A 12555-nucleotide genomic window follows, 5' to 3' on the forward strand; every position below is an offset into this window, starting at 1 on the left:
TAAGATTTATTAATTTTTATTTTTTTTTTTTTGGCCTGGGAAAAGCTCCTCGGCAGGGGAAAAATCGGCTGAACCCCCCAGGATGAACTAAACCACCGAGCTGGAAAATTCTGCACCCCAACCCTTCAGACCTCATTCGTTCGGGCTCTTTATTATTCTTATTTATTTAAGAAGTAATTAAGAGGGCTCCTCCTCACCACCTTCCTCCACCTCCTCAACCTGACCTCTGGGCCGGGGTAATTAACACCCCCCACGCGTGTTACCCAATTCCCTCCCCCCCCCCCCCGGCCCCTTCGGGTGATTTTGCAGCCAAAAGAGCTGCAGGAAAGTTGATTTTCTGAAGGAGAAAGCAGCTTCCCCCCGGCCTCCTTCCTCCCCTCCCTAATAATTCCTCAACTCCTTTGCTTGCTTTCAAACCAATTTCACAAGCGGGTCAAAGGATTTGGGGCGAGAAGGAGGCGGGGAAGGGGTGGGGGGTGGTGATTAGGGGGGGGTGTGGGTTGGCTCAGGGCTATATTAGCCAGTAGAGAATCCCCTCTGGGTGCTGGAGGAATCCGGGCGCTAAAACCTCCTCTGCAGCTCCAGTTTTTTTTTAATTTATTTATTTATTTATTTAGGGATTTCTTTCGGAGCAGAAATGAGTCCCGGGGATGAATTCCAGCCCGGGAGCAACTCCCAAAATTCTCTGGCTTGCCCACCCTGTGCCGGGGTGGGTGCTGGGTGCACCCAGGGGGTCCTCACGGACACCAAACAGATGGGGAGGGTCAGGAAATCCCCCCCTAACCCTCCCCACCCTGGGGGGCTGCGCGATCCATCACCGCCTCGATCGCTGCTCGGGGGACACCCCCCCCTCACTTCCCCCCCCTCCCGGGATCTGGCTGGAGGTGACAATGGCCCAGGAGGTCCTCACGGACACCAAACAGATGGGGAGGGTCAGGAAATCCCCCTCCCAACCCCCCCCACCCCCCACCCCGGGGGGCTGCGCGATCCATCACCACCTCGATCGCTGCTCGGGGGAACCCCCACCCCCATCCCCCCCTTCCCGGGATCTGGCTGAAGGTGACAAGGACCCAGCAGTGTCCTGGCCATCGGGACCCCCTTCTCAGCACCCCCAACCCCTGCATTAATCCTGCCCTGGGGGGGGGGAAATATCCGCTCCCCTTCCCCCCCCCCCCCTCCGCCCCAGACTCCTGAGCGGGGTTTGCAGGCGCTAATCCCGGCTCTGTCCCCATGTCCCGATGCCACCACTGTCCTTCCCTGGCACCCCCAGCTCTCTTCCCTCCGCACCCACCTCCTCTGGTGGGCACCCTGGGCCGGTCCCTTTATTTCACGGCTGCCTCAGTTTCCCCATCTTCGAAAATTCTGCTGGAAGAAAAGCAGCGCCCCGGGGTGGGGGTGGGGGGGTGGGTGGGGTGAGAAGAGACCCAAAAGCTCATGGAAACGGCTTGAAATTCACCAAGGTCAAGTGCAAGGTTCTGCCCCTGGGTGGGGGTGACCCCATGGAGAGGTTGGGAGGGGAAAGGATTGAGGGGAGCCCTGAGGAGAGGAATTTTTGGGGGGGATGGAGCAGAAGCTCAACGTGAGCTCTGCTGGGAGCCCAGAAATGTGTCCTGGGTTGCCAGAGGGCTGAGGGGGGGGGGATTCTCCCCTCCTGTCCTTGGGAGACCCCCCCTGGAATGCTGGGTCCAGTTCTGGAGTCCCCAAGCCCAGAAGGACCCAGAAATCCTGGGAGGTGCCTGGGAGGATTTCTGCTCCCAGGGTTGGAGCATTGGGATTGGGATTGTTCCCAGTATCCAAAGGGGCTCCAAGAAAACTGGAGGAGGGCTTTGGAGCCGGGGGGGGGTAGGGAGAGGATGAGGGGAAATGGTTCCAAACTCCAGAGGGGAGGTTTAGGTTGGACACGAGGAAAAAATTCTTTATTTTGAGGGTGCTGAGCCCCAGGCTGTCCAGGGAGCACCTCCCAGTGCCTGAAGGGATCCAGGAAAGCTGGGGAGGGACTTGGGACAAGGGCCTGGAGGGATGGGATGAGGGGGAAGGGTTTCCAGCTGCAAGAGGGGAGATGGAGAGGAGATCTGAGGGAGAAATTCTTTGGGGTGAGGGTGCTGAGCCCCAGGTCACCCCCAGAAGCTGTGGCTGCCCCATCCCTGGGAATGTTGGAGGTTGGATGGGGCTTGGAGCTCCCTGGGCTGTGGGAGGGGTCCCTGTCCATGGGGGAGCTTCGAGGTCCCTTCCAACCCACCCCATTCCATGATTCCAGGAACAGCTGAGCTCCCAGCTCTGGATACAGGACCCCAGGTGTTGTCTCGCCACGGATTTCACCAAAAATCCTGGGACAAGGTTCAGCCCTGGGCATCACCTCCTCCCACCCCACCCTGAGCCTCCAGGGCAGGGCTGACCCCCCCTCTTAATACTGATCCCCCCCCCCAATTTCTGGCATCTGTTTACATACTCTAACAAGATTTTTAAATTCCTGGCAGGTGTTTGCTCCCCCCCCCCCCCCCCCCAAAATCCCAAGGCTCAGCTTGGGGACAGGGGGGTTAATGAAGCCACCATCTGTCCCCGAGGTTGGCTTGGGGTGACACGCTGGGTCCTTCCACCAAGGGATTTGTGTCCCCCCCACACCCCCAAACTGGTGGGAATTCTTGGTGGCAAGGTGGGACAGGGGTATCCTTTGTGCTGGAGCCCTCCCTGAGGGATCCCAAGGTCTGCTGTAGGATCTTGGGGTCACTGGGGGATCCTGGGGTTGCTGTGGGAGCCTTTGGGTCTCTGTGGGACCCCCAGGACTGCTGAGGGACCCCGGGATCTCAGCCCAAGCCTGGGGTCAATGTAGGACCCTGGGATCACCACGGGATTCTGGAGTCACTGTGGGATCCTGGGATCACTGTAGGGCCCTGGGATCACTCTGGGATCCTGGGATCACTGTAGGACCCTGGGATCACCATGGGATCCCAGGGTCACTGTAGGGTCACCACAGGATCCTGGGGTCACTGTGAGATACTGGGATCCCTGGTAGGACCCTGGGATCACTGTGGGATCACCACGGGATCCTGGGGTCACCGTGGGATCCTGGGATCAATCTGGGATCCTGGGATCACTGTAGGTCCCTGGGATCACCATGAGATCCCGGGGTCACTGTGGGATCCTGGGGTCACTGTGGGATCACCATGGTTTCCTGGGGTCACTGTGGGATCCTGGGATCACTCCAGGACCCTGGGATCATTCTGGGATCCTGGGACCACTGTAGGACCCTGGGATCACCACGGGATCCCAGGATCTCCCTGGCAGGGCTTTCCCTCCTCCTCAGCACCATTTCCTGAGATCTCATTCCTGACCCCAGTGGGGTGAGGGATCCCCCAAGAGAGCATTTTGGGGGGGTGTGTGGTGTGTGTGCAATGAAGTGAGGGATCCCCTGGGACCCTTGGGCTGGCTCGGGATCACTCCAGGACAGGAACACACATCACAGCCTCCAGAAATTTGGGATTTCCTCAGCTGGGGAAACTGAGGCAGGGAAAGCCACCGGATCCTGGAGCCCCACATGGCTCCTCAGTGTCCCTGGATGTGCCACCAAGGATGGGGGCAGGACCCCAGGGGGGGTCTGGGTGTCACTGGGGCTCTGTGCAGGACACTGGGGGGGGTCTGTGTGCCTCCAGGGTTGGGTGCAGGACCCAGGGGGGTCTGGGTGTCACAAGGGTTGGGTGCAGGACCCAGGGGGGTCTGGGTGTCACAAGGGTTGGGTGCAGCAGCCCACAAGCAGCATCCCACACCCACGGGGAGGACATACCTGGGGTGGATCCAACCACCATTCCCGGAGCCCCTTCAGGCACTGGAAGGTGCTCTGAGGTCTCCCCAGAACCTTCTCCTTCTCCTTCTCCTTCTCCTTCTTCTCCTTCTCCTTCTCCTTCTCCTTCTCCTTCTCCTTCTCCTCCTCCTTCTCCTTCTCCTTCTCCTTCTCCTTCTCCTTCTCCTTCTCCTTCTCCTTTTCTCCTTCTCCTTCTCCTTCTCTTCTCCAGCCTCAACACCCCCAACTCTCTCCCCCTGGCTCCAGAGCTGCTCCAGCCCTCCCAGCAGCTCCAGGACCTCCTCTGGAATGGCTCCAACAGCTCCGTGTCCTTCTGCTGATGAATTTTAGTTGGGGAACTTTGGGACCTCTTGCTGGGCACCACCTTTCCCTGCACCACTCACCCCTCAGCGCTTCCCACCAGGTTCCAGCTTCCCCAAGGGTTTTGGGATCAGGACACGGCTCCAGGACTTCTCTCCCATGGGATGGGTGCTGGGGGGGGGGTGAGGGAGCCCAGCCCTGACCCCCCAGGGAGGAACCCAGCCCGGGTGGCACCCAGCGCGGTCCCATGCTGCCACCTCCCGGGCAGAGCCGCGCTCCGGCCTGGGAGGTTTTTTTTAAATTTTTTATTAAAAAAAAAAAAAAAAAAAAAAAAAAATCAACGTGACTTTTCCCCTCCCTCCGCTGTTTAGGAAAGCAGGCGGGATGCTGCGGGGATGGGCTGAAAGGAGAAAAATAGTTTCAAAACCGTGCGGTTTTTTTCTTTTGTGGGTTTTTTTTTTTTTTTTTTTTGTTAGTTTTGGGTTTTTTTTCGGTTTTTTTTGGTGGGGAGTGTGATGGCACATGGGTGCCTCCCACCCCTCAGCATCACCTTCCCCCCCCCCAGCCCTCCAGCTCCGGAGCGATGTCGGACCCGTCCCAGCAGCTCCACCTCCCCGAGCCGTGGCGGGGCCGCTCGGCAGCTCCGATCCCCCCCCCCCCAAACCCCCCGTCGCCTTCTTCTCTTGAGCCTCTCCCGGGGCCAAATTTAGCTTGGAAGGGGGCATGAGAAGCCTGGGATGATGCTCTGAATGAAAACACCTCCGCAATGCGGTGCTGGGAGCGTGCGGCAGCTTTTTTCCCGTCCTCCTCAACGCGCTCCGTGAAACGTGGTAAATGTTTCCTTTGCGTTCCCTCCCTTTTTTATTTTTTTTTTCCTTTTCTTCTTTTTTCCTCTTTTTTTTTTTTTTTTTTTTTTTTTTTTTTTTCCTACTTCTTCTTCTTCTATTTTTTCTTTTTTTTCTTTTTTCTTTTTTTCCCTTATCTTCTTTTTTTTTTTTTTTTTTTCTCTTCCATCTCCCGTGGTTCCTGCTCCCCGGGCAAAGCTTTTCCAAGCCACGGAAGGTTCCCTTGATGGAAATTGTTCCCTACATGTTGAATGGAGCCGCAGACAAAAGCTCTAATTAATCGGCTCAGCCCCGCAGCCCCAGCCGACTATTTTTTTTTTTTTTTTTTTTTTTTTCCCCTCAGCCTCGCCAAACGCTGCTTTTCCCTTTGGAGCCTTAATTACTTTTTGTTTTTGTTTTTTTTTTTTTTTTTTCCTCTGCCTGAAAGGGGGAGAGCAGCCCCGTGGCTCACATCACCATCACGGAGGGAAAGGCTCTGGAGCCCCTCCAGCTATCTCCATCCCCATTTGGGGGTTTGGGCCGTGCCTCAGTTTCCCTTCACCTCTGAACACATTGCATGCGGGTGGTGGAGTGGGGACCCCAACCTTGGGCATGCTGGGGGGGGCTGAGGGTTGCAGGAAGAGTTGATCCCAGTCCTTTTCCTTCTGCCCAAGCCAATTTCTATCCCTTTTCCTGGGAATCTCCCCCTTTCTCACACCTTTCCCGGGTTCCCAGCCAACTGCTGGGGGTGGTTGCTTGGCAGCAGGGACCCCACTGTCACCAATTCATGTTTCATGGACTTGTGGAATGGGTTGGGTTGGAAGGGACCCTAAAACTCCCCCAGTGCCCCCCCTGCCATGGGCAGGGACCCCTCCCCCAGCCCAGGGGGCTCCAAGCCCCATCCAAGCTCCAACATTCCCAGGGATGGGGCAGCCACAGCTTCTGGGGGTGACCTGGGGCTCAGCACCCTCACCCCAAAGAATTTCTCCCCAAAATCTTCCATCCAAACCCTTCCCCCTCATCCCATCCCTCCAGGCCCTTGTCCCAAGTCCCTCCCCAGCTTTCCTGGATCCCTTCAGGCACTGGGAGGTGCTCTGAGGTCTCCCCAGAATCTTCTCCTTCTCCTTCTCCTTCTCCTTCTCCTTCTCCTTCTCCTTCTCCTTCTCCTTCTCCTTCTCCTTCTCCTTCTCCTTCTCCTTCTCCTTCTCCTTCTCCTTCTCCTTCTCCTTCTCCTTCTCCTTCTCCTTCTCCTTCTCCTTCTCCTTCTCCTTCTCCTTCTCCTTCTCCTTCTCCTTCTCCTTCTCCTTCTCCTTCTCCTTCTCCTTCTCCTTCTCCTTCTCTTCTCCAGCCTCAACACCCCCAACTCTCTCCCCCTGGCTCCAGAGCTGCTCCAGCCCTCCCAGCAGCTCCAGGACCTCCTCTGGAATGGCTCCAACAGCTCCGTGTCCTTCTGCTGATGAATTTTAGCTGGGGAAGCTTTAGGACCTCTTGGTGGGCTCCACCTTTGGGAATTTCTGGTTGTGGATGCTCCAGATGGGGGGGCCCAATCCCCAGCACCCCCCCCTGTGCCTTTCTCATCTCCCAGCCCGGATTTTCCTGGCAGCAGAGGCAATGAGCTTTCCATAAGGTGATTAACAGGGATGGGAGCAGCCTGCAGGGAGATGGGATTAGGGGCTGCTCCTCTTGCTCTCTTCCAGCAAATGCACCCCTAAAACCCCCCCTCCCCCCCTCCCCACGATGCTCCTGGGGTAGGGGACAACCCAGGGGGGACACTTGGCCTTGGTGGGGCTGTGCTGGCCTTGGACATCCCTGCTAGAGCTGGAAAAGCCAAAGGAGGTGCTGGATGGTTGGGAAATCACTCTCAGGCCAAGCTCATTAAATATTTGCCAGGGATTTAATGAGGTGGCATCTGTTGAGATAAGGGATGGGCAGGATAAGGGATGGACAAGATAAAGAGATGTTCCTTCCACATGGCCCCGTGGTCCCTGATCTAGAGTGGAAATAATTGGGAAAAGGAAAAAAAAAACAAAACCAAACCTGGGGTCATGATCCAAGCTGCTTCCAGAGCTGCTGAGGTTGGGGGGGAGTTCAGGGCAGTCTGGGGGGGATGTTCCGTGGTCCCTGCACCCCGATTCTGGTGGGATGGTCCCATCCCAGGGCCTGATGCTGGGGAGACAGAGTGTCCTTGCCTGCCCAAAATCTGAGACATAATTGGATTATCCATCCCTCCCTGCCCTGGGTTTCTCTTCTAGGGTGGAGAGGGGGGATGACATTTCTTCTTCTTTTTTTTTTTTTTTTTTTTTTTTTTTTTTTTTTTTTTTTTTTTTTTTCTTTTTTTTTCCAGATGCTGAGAGGACTCCAGGGCTCCCAGGGGACTCCCAGAGTAGGAACAGCTTGTAGGAGAGGCTGGGGGTGCAGACCAGGGAGAGGATGCCCTGGCCCCTGGGCAAGAGGCTGGGTGTGATCCATGTCCCCCAGAAACATGGAATTATTATTTTGGAAAGGATCTTTGGAACAGCCCAACCCTTCCCCCATCCCTGCCCAGTCCCCACCACCCCATGTCCCTCATCCCCACATCTCCAGGGCCCTGAAACCCCTCCAGGGATGATGGGGACTCCAGCCCTGCCCTGGGGGGTGACAGGGGGTTGGCAGGGGGGGGAGAAGAAGAGATGCCAAGTGCACCAGGGCTCCCAGTGTCCTCTGCCCCACGCCCAACACCCAGGACCAGCCCCAGAAACAAAGGAGGGACCTCCAGCCCTTGGCCCCACATCCTTGACCCTAAAGGATGCTGATCAAGGAGCCAGAGGGTGAGCATTGTCTTCTTCTCTTCCTCCCTGTGCTGACCTTTCTGGAATGAGGTGGTTCTGGTTGGAAAAGCCCTTTCAGATCATCAGGTCCAACCCTTCCCCCATCCCTGCCCAGTCCCCACCACCCCATGTCCCTCATCCCCACATCTCCAGGGCTCTGAAACCCCTCCAGGGATGATGGGGACCTGGGCCAGGCCCTGACAACCCTTTCCAGGGAGAAATTGTTCCCAATTTCCACTCTAAACCTTCCCTGGCACAACTTGAGGCCCGGAGTTCCTCTTGTCCCATCCCTTGTCCCTTGGGAACATGATCCCATCCTTGGGGCATCTCTCCCTCATCCCTTGGGTTTAATCTCTCCCTCTTTTCCCCCAGGACACTCTCAGAAGATGGGTTTGGTTCCCCCTCCTCTTGTCTCCTCTTCCTTTGGGCTGGGGAGAACCAGGAACTCAAACCCCGCCCCCTGGGGTTTATTTCCTCCCAATCCCGTTTTCCAAAGAAAGGAAAAGCTCTGGAGAAAAGGTGACCTCCCTGCAAGTCGAATCCTCGGGACCAGGACATCTTCATCACCTTCTGAAGGGGCCCTGCAAGAACATTGGGGTACGGCTTGGGACAGGGGGGTGTAGTGAGAGGACAAGGGGAGGAGGGGAGATTGAGGTTGGCCACGAGGAAGAAATTCTTTATTTTGAGCCCCAGGTTGCCCCCAGGAGCTGTGGCTGCCCCATCCCTGGCTGGGAGGAAGGCTGGGGGCTCATGGGGTCCCCAGGAGGATGGGGGGGTCACAGGGGGATGGGGGATGATGGGGAGGATGGGGGTCCCCAGGAGAATGGGGGGGTCGCTGGGGGATGATATTTTATTGTATATTTTATATTTTATATTTTACTTCATATTTTATATTTTATTTTATAATTAATTTTATATTTTATTTTATTTTATTTTATAATTTATTTTATTTATATTTTATTTTATTTTATTTTATTTTATTTTATTTTATTTTATTTTATTTTATTTTATTTTATTTTATTTTATTTTATATTTTTTAAATTTTATTTTATGTTTTATTTTATATTTTATTTTATAATTTATTTTATATTTTATTTTATTTTATTTTATTTTATTTTATTTTATTTTATTTTATTTTATTTTATTTTATATTTTTTAAATTTTATTTTATGTTTTATTTTATATTTTATTTTATAATTTATTTTATATTTTATTTTATTTTATTTTACTTTATTTTATTTTATTTTATTTTATTTTATTTTATTTTATTTTATTTTATTTTATTTTATTTTATTATTTTATTTTATTTTATTTTATTTATTTTTCTTTTTTTTTCCCAGCTCTTCCCACCCACCACCACCCTGGGGCAGCCTCCAGGAACCCTGGATCAGACCAGAGCGTGGAGGAGGTGCCCTCCTACCTTCTTTCAGCACCAGATGTCAGCAAAGCCCTTTGGAACCAAGAATCCCTCTTTGCTTTTGCTTTCTTTTGAAGTTTCCAGGCTCTTTAGGACCTGGAAGAATGGGAAGAGCTCCCCTTGGGATGCTCCCAGCTGGGGGGAGGAGCTGATAAATAATCTCAGGCTCGCTCCATCGTTTCCCAGGGGAGCATCTCCAGCACCTCCTGTTCCTCCAGGACCAGGACATTCCCCTGCATCCTGGGGACAAACTCATCCTAGGGAGAGACTTTGGAGCAGGGCCTGGGATGGGATGGGATGGGATGGGATGGGATGGGATGGGATGGGGGGGGATGGGATGGGGGGGGATGAGGGGAAAGGGGTTCTTTTTCTCCCAATATGAAGCTGGGAATTCCCTTGTTTGTGGCTCAGGAACCTCTGAAGTGAACCAGGTCTGAACCTCTGCAAAGCTCCAGCTGCACCGTGTCGGGTTGGGAAGAGGTGGCCGTGGGCATTGGGGTCAGGTCCCTGCCCTGGCCATGTCCCCAAGATCCTAAGTTGTCCCATTCTCCCACAGGATGAGCAGGTCTGGGAGAAAAGGTGGAAAAAAGCTGACTCCAGCTTCAAACCTGAAGGCAAGGCCAAGAGTTTTCCTTCAGGATTCAGATGAGATGGGGAATTTGATGGGGGGGAGCATCAGTGGTTCCCATCCCACCCCAATCCCAAAAGAGCTCCCTGTGAAACCAGTGTTAATTGGGATCGTTAACTGGGAGCTCCTGGGGAAGGGGAGGGGGGGGATGTCTGGCTGCCACAATGAGGGAATTCCCGGGATCATCCTCTGCTTTTCAGGATGCACAGGGATGAGTGGGATCCGTGCATCCCCCACAGGGATGGAGGTGCTGGGGGGGGGGGGGGCTGTGATTCCCCCTGAGTTTGGTGGGAAATGGTGGGGGCACGATGGAGGGAATGGAAAATCTGGAAAATCTTTGGTGCCGGTGGTGGGGGGTGAGGGGGGGAGGGGTTCCAGCTGCAAGATGGGAGGTGGAGGGAGATCTGAGGGAGAAATTCTGGGTGGGGAGGGTGCTGAGCCCCCGGCCCTGATTGCCCCAAGAGGGGCAACACCCAAAGGGTGTTGAGAGGACAAAAGGAAAGGGTTTCAAACTCGAGGAGATTGAGGTTGGACATTGGGAAGAAATTCTTGGATCTGAGGGTGCTGAGCCCCAGGTCACCCCCAGAAGCTGTGGCTGCCCCATCCCTGGGAATGTTGGAGCTTGGATGGGGCTTGGAGCCCCCTGGGCTGGGGGAGGGGTCCCTGCCCATGGCAGGGGGGGCACTGGATGAGTTTTCTGGCTCCTTCCAACCCAACCCATTCCAAGGTCTGCAGGCAAAGGGGCTTTGAACTCCTCACTGTGAGTTCAGGCAAAAGGAGGAACAAGTTTCCAGCTTCAGGAGAGGAGATGGGAGGGAGAAATTCTTTGGGGTGAGGGTGCTGAGCCCCAGGTTGCCCAAGGAGTCCCTCCCAGTGCCTGAAGGGCTCCAGGGAAGCTTGGGAGGGACTTGGGACAAGGGCCTGGAGGGATGGGATGAGGGGGAAGGGTTTCCAGCTGCAAGAGGGGAGATGGAGAGGAGATCTTGGGGAGGGAGGGAGAAATTCTTTGGGGTGAGGGTGCTGAGCCCCAGGTCACCCCCAGAAGCTGTGGCTGCCCCATCCCTGGGAATGTTGGAGCTTGGATGGGGCTTGGAGCCCCCTGGGCTGGGGGAGGGGTCCCTGCCCATGGCAGGGGGGGCACTGGGGAGGATTTAATGTTCCATGGAAACCATTCCCGGATTTTGTGATCTCAGCCCCTTTGCAGCCCGGACCCCCCGGGCTCCCCTCTCCTGCCGAGCGGAACCATCTCAGCCCAGTGCCTGGGGGCTGAGGGATCCATCACCTCCTGCTGGTGCCACACTCCAGCACGGGCGCCGTAATTTATGCTAATGAGCTGATTTTGCATATTTCAGATCGTTTCCGACCCTCTGCAAGCGTCGATGCCAAATTTTGCTCCCTGCCGGGCAAGTTTCCTTCCGTCTCTCCCAGTTTCCATCAGCACCGGGAACAACCCGGCGGGCGCTTGGTGCCACCGAATCGGTACCAGTGACCCGGCCACATCCTGGCGTTGCCATTGGATGTCCCCGACGGATGGAGACCGCTCGGGGATGGAATTAAAGTGGGTCAGAGCCCAGCAGGTGCCACTCTTGTCCTTTGTTCCCGGCCCTGAGACGCCGGGGGTTGTTTGCTCCCATCCCCAACTCCCCCGCGTCCCTCAGCCTCTGCCGAACAAAAGTCCTGAAACGTCGCCTTTGAAGGAGGAATGCAGGCTGCAATTAAAATCCTTTGTTTTCCCAGGATGGAGGCTGCTGGGGCTGCAGCACAGCGCTTTAGCATCAATAAATCACAGAATGGGTTGGGTTGGAGGGACCTCGAAGCTCCCCCAGTGCCCCCCCTGCCATGGGCAGGGACCCCTCCCACAGCCCAGGAGGCTCCAAGCCCCATCCCAGCTCCAACATTCCCAGGGATGGGGCAGCCACAGCTTCTGGGGGTGACCTGGGGCTCAGCACCCTCACCCCAAAGAATTTCTCCCTCCCTCCCTCCCCAAGATCTCCTCTCCATCTCCCCTCTTGCAGCTGGAAACCCTTCCCCCCCATCCCATCCCTCCAGGCCCTTGTCCCAAGTCCCTTCCCAGCTTTCCTGGATCCCTTCAGGCACTGGGAGGTGCTCTGAGGTCTCCCCAGAACCTCCTCTTCCTCTTCCTCTTCCTCTTCCTCTTCCTCTTCCTCTTCCTCTTCCTCTTCTCTCTTCTCTCTTCTCTCTTCTCTCTTCTCTCCTCTCTCCTCTCTCCTCTCTCCTCTCTCCTCTCTCCTCTCTCTTCTCTCTTCTCTCCTCTCTCCTCTCTCCTCTCTCTTCTCTCTTCTCTCTTCTCTCTTCTCTCTTCTCTCTCTTCTCTCCTCTCTTCTGGGTGCTATTTGGGGGTAAGGACCAAAAGATACCCAGGAGGTTCAAGGGAGCTTTAGTTAAAATGGAGGGAGCATCCAATGGAGGGAGCTCCCTCATTTTCAGAGCATGAAGGAGCAGCCTTGCAGGATGCTGGGGTGGGTTAAATATAGATATATTACATATATATTTTTTTTTCAGGCTTTTTTAGCCTTAGAAATAATTTACTGGCAATGAAACAGGAGGTTTCAAGCCTTGGCTCCATGGCAAAGTGATGGGATGGAAATTCACCCTTTATTTCCTTGCTGAGGTGAAATCTGGTTTGAAAACAAGGAAATGTGGTTGAATTACTGCTGCCTGCTCTCCCTCCTGCCCTCCTCTAGAAACCAGACCAAAAAAAAAATCCCAACAAAAACTTGAAGAAAACAGTAGAGGGGGAAAAAAAAAAAATCCCACAA

Source organism: Heliangelus exortis, chromosome 27 (genome assembly GCF_036169615.1).
Source record: "Heliangelus exortis chromosome 27, bHelExo1.hap1, whole genome shotgun sequence".
NCBI lineage: Eukaryota > Metazoa > Chordata > Aves > Apodiformes > Trochilidae > Heliangelus > Heliangelus exortis.